Source organism: Typopeltis vanoorti, chromosome 3, assembly GCF_054136105.1.
Source record: "Typopeltis vanoorti isolate ZY-2024b chromosome 3, IOZ_Tvanoo_1.0, whole genome shotgun sequence".
Lineage (NCBI taxonomy): Eukaryota > Metazoa > Arthropoda > Arachnida > Uropygi > Thelyphonidae > Typopeltis > Typopeltis vanoorti.
In genome coordinates, this window is record NC_143551.1 from 144,442,224 (window position 1) to 144,457,748 (window position 15,525).

General features: G+C 34.6%; 1 protein-coding gene across 1 annotated transcript in view; it reads left to right on the forward strand.

Annotated features, from left to right (window-relative positions):
• Positions 1–15,525, forward strand: part of LOC150108630 (transcriptional regulator protein Pur-beta-like) — a 343,857-nt gene that overhangs the window by 274,955 nt on the left and 53,377 nt on the right. The window lies entirely within an intron of this gene.

The window sequence follows — 15,525 nt, forward strand, 5'->3', positions numbered from 1 at the left end:
ATTATTTAAAAATTATTGCTGCCAAGTTATATAACTTGGTCTTTGTACATATTTCTGAAATGATCAAAACCCTTACTTCGTATTTGAATTAATATCAGTAATGTTTTTAGATATCTTTAATTTATTTTTATATATGGAATGTGTTTAGTGATATTAATCTATGTGCATTGATAATGTTGGAATTCATCCATGATACTGTTTTTTTTTTTTTTTTTCGCCTACCTTAGTAGTGCAGAGTCTAATTGTAATTCTTTCCTTATCCTCCTAATATGCTATAGGCTCCAAAATTGCTTCTAACTGCATAAATTAATTGAAAAGTATTTGTGTGCAATCAGTAACAAAGAACACTTTGTTATTGATGTATTCTTTTTAAAATCAGGTTATGAAATAATAAAAATCATTCATAGACTTACATAATTATGCAAAGATCTTAATATAATCAACTCGTGCACAACCAGGTCTCAAAACCTATAACACAATCACCACTGTGCGAGAAAGTGATAAGGGAATGAAAACACCTCTCACTTCTTTGCTAACCTTTTTTTTTCCTCCAATTCTGTTTAAGTGATCATACTACTTAGATTAGCTCTGCTCTCACATTTCTAAATGCTAATAATGGCAGATTATTTCCTAATATCCTCATTTTTAATATGATACTATCATTCATGCCATCTATATACTTGCATAATTGTTCTCAGAACTCTCATATCTACGGTCTCCAGTCATTGATCAAGTATTTTATGTTCTAATCCAGCTCTCGGATATTTCTAACTCGGCTTTCACTATCTGGTATACAACTAGTTTAGTGTTTTGATTAATTTCTCTCTTATTCCATATACATTTATTCACATTTCATTTCCTACCATATCAGCTTTGCCAATGCTACTTCTGTTTCCATATTTAATTTTCCGTCTTTACTAAAATTGATGCCAAATGGGGAAATGTTTTACTTGTTTGTAAGTTTTCCATTCAGGATGCAGCTGATATTTACAGTGTTGTTGCCTATTTTCATTGCTGATTTTCATACCAGATTTATTACACCAGTTGTTCAAAAGTTAGGGAATCCTGCGAACCTGTACTGGATTTATTTAGGAGTGTCTGTATAAAATACTAGTTAGGCCACACCTACACTGTTGTGCTCAGATTTGGTCACTCATCTCTTGCAAAAAGTCGAGAGATGAGTGACTAACACAATATCAGGACCCTAGAATGTTGGCTATAGAGAGAGAGAGAGGTGGGGTGTGGGGGTGGTTAAAGGAATGTAAATTACAGAGTTTAGTGAATAGGAGTAAGAGAGGTGATAAGATAGAGATGTTTAAGTTAGTCAGGAGATTTGAGTATAATACAAAGGAGGTTATATAAAGAGTAGAAGGTAAGAGGGGGGGGGGAAGAATCAGAGGCCCTTGGAAGTTGTGTAAGAGTGTGGTGAAGAAACATAATAATATCATCTGCATAAAGTAGAGAGTTGAGATTAACATCTCAAGTGTTGATTCAGTTTTAATACATTTTTCTTCATAATCCATATAGATGATGCATAACACTGGAGATAATATGCACCTTTGACTCGCACCACCATCAGACCATCTTCATATACTTCTTCAATTCTAACTGCTGATTTATAGCTCATATATGGGCTATGTATTGCTTAATATATTATTTGCACCATATACCTGTAGTGTTTTGAACAGCTTTTCTCTTGACACTGTATCATTTGCTTTTTCCAGATCTACAAAACTTAAATACTGATCCTGTATGTTCCTATTGTTTCTCACCTCTTTTTCTTAAAGAAAGTGAAAATCTTATCCTGACAACCTCTATTTGACCTGAACCTAGCTTCAGCTTCTTCTTCTCCAAGTTTCCATTCCTCAATAGGGAAATTCCTATGTATTTCTCACTCAGTTTCTCCCCCCCCCTCTTTTTTTTATAGATGGGTGCTATAAGCAGTCTACTCTAATCATCTAATCATCTAAAATTCAACCTTTTGACCATGCCTTTTGAATTATTCAGTGTAGCCGCTGTAATACTTTTCTTCTTCAACCCATTTGTTCCTTAGGATAAGTAGAGTCCTCTGATTAGGGATCACAATGAATTAATGCAGATGGCAATTCACTCCTCTGCTTCATCCTGTAAGGGTGTAATACTTTTATACTTCCATATTTCAGCATTTCTGGTCGAAATGCTGAAATATGGAGGGAAAGCCATCAGAAAACCTGAAATGTTTCAGGTTTTCTGATGGCTTTTTCTACTTTGAGTATTGATGTACTCCTGATTGCATTCCTCTTGAATGTTTTTCTATCCCTAGGCTGTAACTGCCTGTTTCATTTAACCATCTTTCAAAGTAATTACTCCAGACATCTAGAATATCTTTATCTCCACTTTTCATGTAAATTTCACCGTTTCTGGCTCCTCCATTTCTAACGTTTTTCAATGGCTTCCAGAATATTTTGCCACCTTCCTAATGTTTATTTTCATTATTCTTACCAGTCTTCCAAGAACTTTTGTTTAGCTAGTTTTACACATGCTTTGCTTTCTTGCATTTTTTTTTCTCTCAGAATACTGGCTAACTTATTTGCCAGGAACTTTTGTTATGCTTTCTTCTTTTCATTGACTGCCTCCTTAACTTCCTGAGTGGGATTCTAATTTGTCTCTCCTTGCAGACAACTTCACCTTATCACCCACCTCTCTGGCTAAATCAATGTTTTGCACAGGATCTGCCACTGAATTGCCTAGGTTTGGTTATTGTTTTCAAACTTTTTTTTGAATAATATTAGTGTATTTGAGTTTGCAGTTCACTTCTGAAAACTGTTCAACTTGGATTCTTTTTAAAACTTTCTTACACACTTTTTTTTTTGTCAGTGTGAAAATCAGTTTTATCCAGCCCAAAGCTTAATGGTGAACACTACTGATTTCATATCCTCCCTACATTTGTGTCCTGAACCAGCATGAAAATATTGCTATCAACAATAACATATGCAGTGAGACTTTTCTTATTTCTTGTGTCCTCTCTCTCTCTCTATTTGAACTTGTGCACATCTTTATGCTGGAACATTGGAACATGTTGTTAGTAATGACAAGTCCATATCCTGAACCAAAATCCAGCAGATACTTACCATTATTATTAGCTGTGTTTAATTTCCCCAAGTTTCCCAGAACATTTCTACATGTCTTGTAATCATTTCCTACTCTGCTCTTTAGATCTCCAACAAGGACTAACTTTTTTTCTTTGTGTCAACTGCCTTCTCTTGTCTAAAAATGTTTTCTTAAGATTATCCTCATATTTAATGTTATATACTACATCTATTCCTTCTTTTTCCTGATTGTTATCATCTGAATATAACATATTTGTTGCTTAGAAAAATCTTACCTATTTTTTTCTTTGTTTCAGTAGGACCTATTATGTCAATCTAGTACTTATCTAATTCTTCTGCCAGTTCCATTTCTTTTCTATTGATACTTATGTTGATGGTGCCACATTGAACTCTCTTAATGTTGAGCTAGGGTTGGGGGGGTTATCTAGGAGGGAACAACTCAGCCAGTTTGAAATTCTGTCATGTTGTACCTCCATTTTATTTTGGTTTATGCCAGTAAGAATACAATTGATCAGCAGCTAAATCGCAAATTGCTAGCCCACTGTGTGTGTGTGTGTGTGTGTGTGTGTGTGTGTGTGTGTGTGTGTGTGTGTGTGTGTGTGTGTGTGTGTGTGTGTGTGTGTGTTCAGGCAGATATCTACTAATGTTATGCAGCATTAGATAGTAAGGATAAATATTGGGTCAGATCAGAAGCTCTGGTTAGTTCTCTGCATTCCTTAAAAGGCTATGTGGAGGTCTCCCCCAGTTATCCAACTTTCACCCTTAAACACCTCATATCTATAAGCATCCCTACCTCCAATCACTTGAAGAATAATAGAAAACTTATGACTCTCTCCAAAAAACAGTGAGTCTCTTACATTCAGGTGAACTTGACAAAAAATAAAATACACACACACACACACACACACACACACACTCAAAATGTGTCAGTTAACAGACCGCCCATCAACAAGTATTATCATTGATCATTATTGGAAAAAGTAGATATCAACTGGGATGTGTTAGATTTTTATCAAACACTGCACTCCACCAGCTCTTTTCTATACCAGCCATGAAAGGCAGCGTAAATAATTACAAAAACTCAGTAGATTGAAAAAATTTCCCACAAAGAACAACCAACATACATACAATGGGGTGGGGGCAGTAGACCCCTTCATTTCACCAACATTTGTGATCTGAATTCGTCATCTAAACCTGGATAATGTTTATCACATTAACCGTTATTTCAACTGGACAGCTATGAACCCAAGAGGGATAAAAATATAAAATGAACCAGAATCCCTTCTTTCTTAATCTTCTGTAATCCAAAATTTCCTTGTCCCCGTTCTTTTGCATTTATATGCTATCTCTTTCACACTCCAAATTATAACAATCACTGGAACGAAATTTTCATTATGAAAATTATATCTGCACAGGCCAGCTACACAAACAGTGCATCAACTTCCTGAGAGAAATGTTCAACTCCACATTTCTTCTCTTTTCCACTAATCAAACTGGATAAAATGCTTAAATGTTTACTATTTAGTAATGACTTCAGGAACCCCTCAAGTCCTGAAGCACACCCCAACACACCATAACCAAAATTCAAGGTCGGTACTATCAACATAAGAAGCCTGAAAGGCAAAGAAATGGAATCAGCAGAAGAATTGGATAAGTACCAGATCAACTTAATAGGGGTACTGAAAAAAAAAAAAAAAAACTTGCGAGATCTTTCAGAGCAATAAATACAAAATGTTATATTCAGGCAATAACAATAAGGGGAAAGGAGGAGGAGCTATAGTATTCAACACTAAATATGAGGCTTGTCTTCTTGAATGGCAGGCAGTATCGATAGAGTGATGTGGGCAAATATCAGAATGGGAAACTGGACAATGAGACTTATTTGTGCCTATGATCCCACAGAAGGTTGTACTAAGGTAGAAGTGGAGGAATTTTTTGAGACTTTAGAGAAAGCAACTGACACAATGAAAAAGGAAACGGTCCTTGTTGGAGATCAAAATAGCAAAGTAGGAAATGATTGTCAGACGTACAGAGATATTTTGGGGAAATTTGGAGAAAAGAGCAAACCTAATAATAATGGTAAATACCTGTTGAATTTCTGCTCAGAACCTGGACTGGTTATTACTAACACAATGTTCCAACATAAAAATGCACATAAATTCACATGGAGAGAAGAGGCAAGGAATAAGAAAAGTCTCATTGACTATGTTGATAGTGAATTTATTGTTGATAGTGATGTTTTCTCACTGATGCAGGAAACTGGAGTGTACAGAGGATTTGAAATTGGAAGTAATTACCATTTAGTCTTGAGCAGGATAAAATTGAATTTCATATTGAAAAGAATAACATGTAAGAAAGTTTTAAAGAGAATAAAAGTTGAGCAGCTCTCAGATGTGAACTGTAGACTAAAATACACAAACATTATTGAAGAAAAAATGAAAGAGTTTGAGAACAGTTGGAGTTTCAGTGGCATGCTCTGAAGAAAAAACATTGATTAATTCAGCCAGAGAGGCATGTGGTGAGGTTGTCTGCAAGGATAAAAAAATCAGAACTCCATGATGGACACAAGTAGTTAAAGAGGCAGCGAAGGAAAAGAAGAACGCATATCAAAAGTTCCTGGCAGATGAATCAGCTTGTGCTCTTAGAGAATACAGAGAATAATGTAAGAGAGTAAACACTGTGTATAACTAGCTAAACAAAAGTCATGGAAAGACTTTGGTCAGAACATAGAAAAATAAATATATTAGGAAGGTGGTAAAATATTCTGGAGGCTGTTGGGGAAAAAAAAGCTCAGAAATGGAGGAAAGAGTGCTGTAAAAGGAATTAGAGACGATAAAGGTGACATGAAAACTGGAGAAAAAGATATCCTTATGCATGAAGTAATTACTTCGAAAAATTGCTAAATGAAACAAGCAGTGAGAGCACAGTGGTAAAAAATGTTCAAACAGACATGCAATCAGGAATACATATTTATACTTGAAGTAGAAAAAGCCATCAAAGGCCTGAAATGTGGAAATCCAACAGGAATAGATGATATTTGACTAGAAATGTTCAAATGTAGAGGTATAAAAGTCTTGCAGTTGCTTCACTGCATAATTCAGAAGGCTTGGACCGAGGGATGAATTCCAGATGATTGGAGTAGAGCTCTCATAGTACCCATATATAAAAAGGGAAATAAAACAATGTGAGAATTACAGAGGCATTTCATTACTGAGTGTTCCTGGTAAGATATATGCAAGTATACTTGAGAAATGGTTGAGAAGGATTGTAGAAGGGAAGCTTGGTGAAGAACAAGCTGGATTCAGGCCAAATGGAGGCTGTCAGGATCAGATTTTCACTTTACGACAAATAGTGGAGAAATCATGGGAATGTAACAATGATCTCTTATTTAAGTTTTGTAGATCTGGAAAAGGCATATGATAATGTGCCAGAGAAAAGCTATTCAAAACACTACAGTTGCATGGTGTCAAGCAATACTTCGTCTTTATTTGAGTTGTGAGTCAGCAATTAGAATTGAAGGAAGTACAGGAAGATAGTTTAATGTTAGATCTCGTGTCAGGCAAGGATACATTGTCCTCTCTGTTATTTATTATCTATATGGATCGCATTATGCAGGAAAGTGGTATTAAACCTGATATGAAAATTGGAGTTGTTAAAATCAGCTCTTTACTTTATGCAGATGATGTTATACTTTTAAATAAATCCAGTACAAGTCGGCAAGATTCCCTGACTAAATTGAATAACTTTTGTAATAAATTTGGTATGAAAATCAATAGTTAATAAGACAAAGACAGTAGAAATATTTAAAAACATTAAAAATATCAACTGCATCTTGAATGGGGAACCTATAGAACAAGTAAAACATTTCAGCTATTTAGGCACAGTTTTTAGTGAAGATAGTAAATTAAATATGGAAATAGACAACAGAATCAACAAAGCTGGCATTGTAAGTAGTCAACTGAATAAATTTATATGGAATAAGAGAGAAATTAGCTGTATATAAGACAGTGTTGAAACCATTTTAACTTATGGATCAGAGAGCTGGGTTAGAAATAAAACACTTGACTAAAGACTAGAGACCATAGATGGGAGAGTCCTAAGAAAAATTAGGGCAGTGAACAGATGGCATCAATGGCAATATCATATTAAAAAACGAGGATATTAGGAAGGAACTTGACATTGCAGCATCCAGGAATATGTTAGCAGAGCTAATCTCAGGTGGTATGGTCACTTAAACAAAATGGGTGAGGAAGGATTAGCAAAACAAGTGTTCTCTGCCAGGTTGGCAGGAAAAAGACCCAGAGTAAGACCAAGATATAGGTAGATCGATACAGTGAAAGTGCCTTAGAAGATAGAAATATAAGATCTGATAATGTTGGGGTCTTGACAGGTAACAGACTGATTTGGGGTCATTTCTCTCTCTCTCTCTCTGTGGCATAGATGACCTAGACCAGTGTTTCTCAAAGTGTGGTACGCGTATCCTGGGGGTATGCGAAAGGTCTTCAGTGGGTAAGTGGCAATTTTCGGCTATGCATCATTAACGCATGGAATCATTATATTTCTCAACAAATAGTGCAATTAGAGACAACTGAGATAAAAACTGCACTAACTAATGAATCACATCTCCTCTCCAACAGAAACTGCTGTATAGACTCGAGCAAAACCTTATATTGCCCGTGCAACATATGGTTTTGCTTGACACCACTCTGTTGTGAACGTGTTAAAACTAAGAAATATATACCTATATAGTGAATGTGTTTCAGATATTATGGAATTCGGTTGAAGAGAATTAGTATTTCAACTCAAACTTCATATCCTCTTACATATAAATTCAATTAAAATAGACATTTACAATGAAATATATTTCATTTATTTATTATTTGATAAGGGGGGGTGCTTGGTAATAATGAAAATTTAAGAAGGGTACGTGGATATCTGAAATTTGAGAAACACTGACTTAGACGATCATATCCTACTATATCAATAATGCTATGCTGCATGCCTAAGACTTTTTTTCCAAAAATACATCAGGAGCATCTTAGATGTTCTGTATACTAACAAGCTTTCTAGTTCTGTTATGCTCAGAATCTGATATTCCTCATAAATTTCCTCTGCAGTCTTTAATATTCATCTGACATCTACCCCCACAGCCTAGAAGCAAGTCTGTACCCAGCCCATTTCTAAATATGGGAGATAAAAGTCAACTATCAACAGTGAACTTCTCCACCACCTTGGCGACTCACCAGTAAATCACTGGCCATCAGTATACATTTTGCCAGTCATTTCACAGTGGATCTCTTAATCAACATTGCCCACTTAAAGATATAAGTCGCAAAAAGGTTTAGAAAAGCTTCTGTGGGTAACAGTAGCACTTAAGTTTCAGAACATAATATTTGATTGGATATGGAATAAAAGCTTGATTAGCAAATTACCATCTTTATGCATTGGATTACCTTCTACCTTTTATATTTCATATCATATTAATGACTTCCTCTCTTCTGATTTCCTTGATTTGGCTGGAGTATCTTAAGGCTTTTCTCTCATTGTTTTCCATCTTTACTTTAATGACCCTCTCTCACTGCCTAAAGTCTTGTTAATAGTTTTGCTGATAACAGTATACTGCATTCCTCTAGTGATGTAAGTTCTTCATGTAGTGCTATCATAATATCCTGTACACCCCTTGAGGGTACATGTCAGGAATTTGATGATGATAATGATGACTCAAATGACATTTGAGTCATCACTATCATTTGACAAACATTGTAGTGCTCAAACATTCCAAGCTTCAATATAAGCCATTCTCTACTCAAGGTACCACTTCTTACTTGTACAATTGACAATCGTCTACAAATGTTAAAATATGTTCAACCTTAAAACACATGCTATGCTCAAATTCTTCCTAAAAAAATACATAATACTATCCAAAGGATTGCAATCCAGTTAATTGATGGCCATCTCTCAGGCTCACACCAACCACTTTTTCACACAAATGTTCTGTTTTCTACCTCATGCTTATTCTATAGGTATTTTTATGGATGCTATTTTATTGAATTAGTTATTATCATTCCTTCACCTTCCTTTGAACTTGTATAAGCATTAACAGCAATTAGTCAGTGTTTATTAACACTTCTATTTTATCAAACCAACTTTGTGTTCTTTTCTTTCATTCCATCTACTTTTGTCCTTTGGAATAGCCTTACTCATATAGCACAGCAGCAAACACTCACTACAGTAAACCCTTAGGAAGTCTAGAAATACTTTGTTATAGTACAAGGTTCACTTTAGTGGACGTAGGGGTAAAAGATTATCTTCTCCATTTGCGGAAAATAAATATCCAAAAAAGTTATTGGCATTCATTTGGATAACTATGGCATCTTGAACTCATACCATGCTTTACTAGGGCCACCAAGATCATTCCCCCCCCCCATACATTCCAGAGTTTCAGGTATTAGTAGTTGGCAATTATGAAGTATTTTAAACTCTTTGAATAGCTAAGGACTAAACTAGATTCTTTTGTCACCTTATTTCATTTAAAAAAAAAATAAAATATATGATTTTAATTTGAGTACATTGCTGAACTTTGATTTTAGACTTTTTGGTAGAAGGATAAATAAAATTCATAATATTGATATGGATGAATCTTTCAAATTCTACTAGTTTTAGCAAAAAAAAAAATAATTTAAAAAAAAAAGGGAATTTGGAGGAAAAGGACAATCAAAGGACACTGCAACTAAAAGAGAAAAGCTAATAAATACTCAATATTTTATAGTTAAGATAACATGATCTTCTATTGAAGAACAATCAGTTTGGTGAGAAAATAGTAGCTGAGGTCAATAAACAAAGAAATTGGCAGGAAATCTTGCATTGATAACAAAACGTAAAGGATCGCCATATATAAAGTGCACAGAAAAAATATGAAAAAGGACATATTTAAACATTAATGACAGAAATACAAGAAAGAAAAGAATTAGAAGAGTATGAAATTATAAACATGAAAATCCAGAATTAATGTTTAAATTTCAAAGTGTGTGACCTTACTAAAATAAAATTTTCATTGTGAACTAAATATATGCAGTCTGTAACATTAAAATCAAAATAACCTGGAAACTTCAATCAGTTAACTTTATAATTAGTTACCTGGTTACAAAGAAGGAAACAAGAAGCACAAACGAACAGTTATGCAGCTGCATTGATCAGCCTTAAGGGTCTCTGAAAGTGATTGGTATATCACCTTCCTAATGAGACACAAGCCTAATGACAGACAGCTGGCATAAATTGATACCATTCTCTTAAAACTGTAAATTAAAGAAATATATACAATATTTCTTTCATTTGAAGTTTAATTAAAAGTTATGAAGTCATTGTAGGAATGACAGCTTGTTTTCTGTTTAAAATGTTTATTCTTTATCTATAAAATAAAAAAAATTTAAATTATCAGTTGATGACTACACAATCTTTAATTCCTTTACTGATGAAAATAAAGTATATGAGATAAATAATTGTGAAGGACAGAACAATTTAAGCTAAAGTAGTATGCACAGCATAACAAAGTTTACCTGCTTGTGGGTGGAATAATTATAAATAATAGTATCAGCAAAGTGGATATTAGATCCAGCATTATTTCAAAGCTGAATGTAGAAACTATGAAAGTTTTGTAAGGTAAGTTGACCAGAGAGCTTATGGAAATACACTCCCCTATGTCTTCTAAGTAGTATGCACTAAGGCAGCTCTTACGAGAATATGCTCGTGAATGTATTCCCATAAGCTCTCTGGTCAACAAAACTTTCATAGTTTCTACATTTGGCTTTGAAATAATGCTGGATCTAATATCCACTTTGTTTATATAATTTTGCATCACTGAACTGGAGCCTTTTGGCTCTTTATTTTAATAAAATAGTAATTCAGTAACATGAATGGTGTGTGTGTGCGTGTGCGTGCATGCATGGAGGTTCATTTACTCAGTTGTTAAACATATTTTTTAATAGAATTGAATGACATAAACTGAGAGAAAAGGAAAAAGGTTTAATAGTATCACACGACTCGTTTCAGCTTTTTTACAGCCTTCTTCAGGTGTTTTTATAAAAGAAAGAGCCAAAAGGCTCCAGAAGATAAAAACTGTGAACAGCACAGGAAAGTCACTTTACATATTTAACGTGAAAACGTTGTAGTTAATGTATTCAAAGCTGTTCCTTCATTGGCCACATTGTTGGGTGAGTGCGTACGTATAGCATCTCGTGAGTGCCAATATTTGATCACAGCAGAATGACAGTCTGGGAGGTTATAGCTTAAATTATTATTTAAATGTATAGGGTTGAGGATGATTTCTCTAGATTCTACAATTTTTCTCTCCAATTCGTCATGGCAATGGAAAATGTTGTTAGATCTATTCCAAAGGATTGTATGACTATGGTTTTCATCATCAGAATCGGCCGAAAAAAGGATATGGCTGGATAAAGCACTGCCACGTGTTCTCTTGTAAGCAATGTTCATCCTGTACTCCTCCATACGCAATTCAATAGACTTATCCATCTGGCCAAAGTAAGGAATGTCGCAGTCACACCTTATCTTATACACACCAGGATATTTTAGATTGTGATGGCTAGGCTTTGGACAACTCACTAGAGAGCAGATCTTAGGAAGTGGAGTAAACAAAGTTCTAATGTTATATTTTTTGAGAACCTTGGCTAATATTTGAGAGACTGAGCTTATGTATGGTATAGATATGTTGCCTTTAACATTATTCATTTCTTCAGTATGTGGATTAAAAAGGAATTTTTTAGCAATTTTTTTAGAATAACCATTCAGTCTGAAAGTAGATCTAAGAAAATTGATTTCTTTACGAAGTTCATCTGGGTCGTCAAGAAGAGAGTGAGCTCTATGTCCCCAAGTAGAAATAATTTCAAGTTTCTGAGGAGGGAAATGATGGGACTGACTGTGGAAAATCTATTGGTGTGTGTAGGTTTTCTGTACATCAAAATTTTAAGTTTTTCAGAAGAACGGGTCAGTTTCACATCCAGGAAAGGCAGGGAACCATTAGTTTCAAACTCAGCCTTGAATTGGATATTCGGGTGTTGACTATTGAGATGTTCAAGGAAATCCAGAAGAGAATCATGTCCATGGCTCCAAATGAGGAAAATGTCGTCCACATATCGTTTTCAAATTCTAGGTGCTAAGGAACAAGAAGAGATAGCTTTAACTTCAAAATATTCCAGATAAATGTTGGCAAGTACAGGAGATAAAGGATTACCCATTGCTAGACCATGATTTTGCTTGTAGATGGTGTCTTGAAATCTAAAGTATCCAGACTTGATGCAATGAGTAAGTAAGGCTAACATTTTTTTTTTGGATAACTTATCTTTGAGTAGTGTCAGGATTTCGTCTGTAGGAACAATGTATGCATGAAGCGAGATGCTTCATGCATACATTGTCACGCGAACTGTCAAATTTGGTTGCCTAACCGTTGTTAACGGTTTACTGTATTCTTTCGTTTTTTTGCATTTATTATTTTCTTTCACCTTTTTAGTCTTGACAAAGTTAGACACTATGCTAGTGAAACTAGTCAATGTTCTTGTATATATGTGTATTAAACCGATGGTCTTATAATCAGAATAGTTTTTGTGTTTATTTAAGATGACAACTGATGCACCATGCACTCGTAAAACTTTCATACATCAATAAAAATGCAATTATACAGTCAAATTGATGTGAATTTTGTAGCATGGGTTGCATGAGGCACACAATGCCAATGGTATTTTCCTTCTTTCTTTATAACTACTTGCTGTCACAGAATTAAACATAATACTAATTACTGTTTGTTCTTGGACTACAGCATTATACAATAAACATTTTAAAATTCTTATTTGGAGATTTAGGGTGTATGATTTACATATAAAATACATATTAAATTTGATTCAGTAGAGCATAAAATTCAAAACTAATGTTTGTTAGGTATTCCTCTTTCAGATGAAAGTGTCCTCACCATCACCTAAAAGTTGGGGTGGGGTGCAAAAAGTATGTAGTGTCTTCATTTTTCTTCATATAAAACACATATAAAATATTAAAATTGCTATTTAAAGATAATCTTTAATTCTGATGATCCCAGTTCCAAAAAAAAGAGTAACCTGAACAGACCTGAAAACTACAGAGGAATCGCACTCATATCTACTCCACTAAAAATTTACAATAGAATATTAAATAGAATTGAACCACATATGACTCCATTACTTCGTGCAAACCATGCTGTATTCCTCAAAAAACATGGTATTTTAGAACACATTCAATGTATCAGAAGACTAATAGAGGGTTCAAAGGACAAGAACTTACCATTGCTTTTGAACTTTATTGCCTTTACCAATTTCATTCTGTTGATAGGGAACGACTTTGGGAAACACTCAAACTTTATGGCATTCCACAAAAAATTACCTGAGCAATCAAGGCACCCTACCAGGGTTATCAAACTACAGCACTAGTTAATGGAGACAAAACAGTTTTTCCCATCACTACAGGCAGATATTTTGGCCCCATATATCTTATTCATAGTGATTGACTATATTTTTAAATTGATGCAAGTTAAATCTGGAATTCTCATCCGAGACCCATATACACGGATGCACCTTGCAGACCTGAGCTTTTGCAGATGATGTTAGAGTCAATGATATAGTCCTCATTAACCTTAGAAGAACTGCAGAAATATTTGGACTAAAAATAAACTCTCAAAAAACAAAGATATTAAAAACTCGGATAGATAGGCACATCTATATAAATCAAAATGATTATCTTGACAAAGTAGAATACTTTGTATATCTAGGATCACACATTTCAGATTCTTTAACAGACATTAAGACATGAAAATAAAAAAAAATAAAAAAGCACTCCAGTTCCATAGAAGTCTTAAAAAAGTATGGAAGTCAAGCCTCATCTCAAAGGAGACAAAGATTTGTCTTTACAAGTGCACCAGCCAGGCTGTCTTTCTATATGGCTCCCAGACCTGGAACATCTCGACAAAAGTAGCAACCAATATTATAAACAGCTTTGGAACTACTTGTTTAAGAAATATCCTAGACTACTCCAGGCAAGACCACATTCCCAACTCTATTATATTAGAAGAAACCCAGCAAGATCCTCTAGTCAGCACTGTTCAAAGCAGCCAAATAAAATGTCTTGGCCACCAACTCAGACAACCCCACACACACACACACTCCACCTTTTGATGCTCTGGTCCTTTACACCCCTACAGATGGGAAAGCATAAGAGGCAGACCCCAAACTCAGTATTGGAAATACATCAGCAGCTTTCTCCTCGTTTCTTCCTAACTCACCAAATTAGAGATCCGTCAGTTAGCATACAACAAAGAAGCCTGGATTTCCTTCATGTCATAAGAACCTCCAAGTCCAATGAGGTATACACACTCATTTGTTTTGATTTGTTTCCCTATTTATAATTGTAAAAAAAAAAAAAAATTAACCTCATTGCTAGGGTATGCAAACTGAAACATGTATGAATTCTATCCCTGAAAGGTTATAAACCTATGATAGGTGAGCTAAGGTTAGATAATGCACATCATTAAAAAAATAAATGAGGAAATACAAAATAAATAAATTTGCCTCTTCATTACTAAACTTACAGTATTTTCTGAACAAATTAGATAATCCTGATATTCAAAACAGACAAATTGCCATATTTCTTTTCACCATCATCATCAAATTCCTGACATGTACCCTCAAGGGGTGTACAGGATATGATAGTACTACATGAAAAATTTACATCATTACTAACTTCCTATCTACAATTTTCCTCCAAATCAGTCTGTTACTTGTCAAGACTCCAATATTATCAGATCTTATATTTCTATCGTCTAAGGTACTTTGTACCGTATCAATCCACCTATATCTTGGTCTTCCTCTGGATCGTTTTGCTGCCAACCTGGCAGAGAACACTTGTTTTGCTAATCTTTCCTCGCCCATTCTGTTTTAAGTGACCATACCACCTGAGATTAGCTCTGCTAACGCATTCCTGGAAGCTGACAATGTCAAGTTCTTTCCTAATATCCTCGTTTTTAATATGATATTGCCATTGATGCTATCTGTTCACGCCTCTAATCTTTCTGAAGACTCTCATATCTGCGGTCTCTAGTCTTTGGCCGAGTGTTTTACTTCTGACTCAGATCCATAAGTTAAAACTGGTTTGTACACTGTCTTGTATACAGTTAATTTAGTGTTCTGACTAATTTCTCTCTTATTCCATATGAATTTATTCATTTGACTGCCTACCATACCAGTTTTGTTGATTCTGTTGTCTATAACTATATTTAATTTACCATCTTCAGTAAAAATCGTGCCTAAGTAGCTGAAATGTTTTACTTGTTCCACAGGTTTCCTGTTCACAACACAGTTGATATTTTCAACAATGCTACCTATTTTCATTGTCTTTGTCTTTT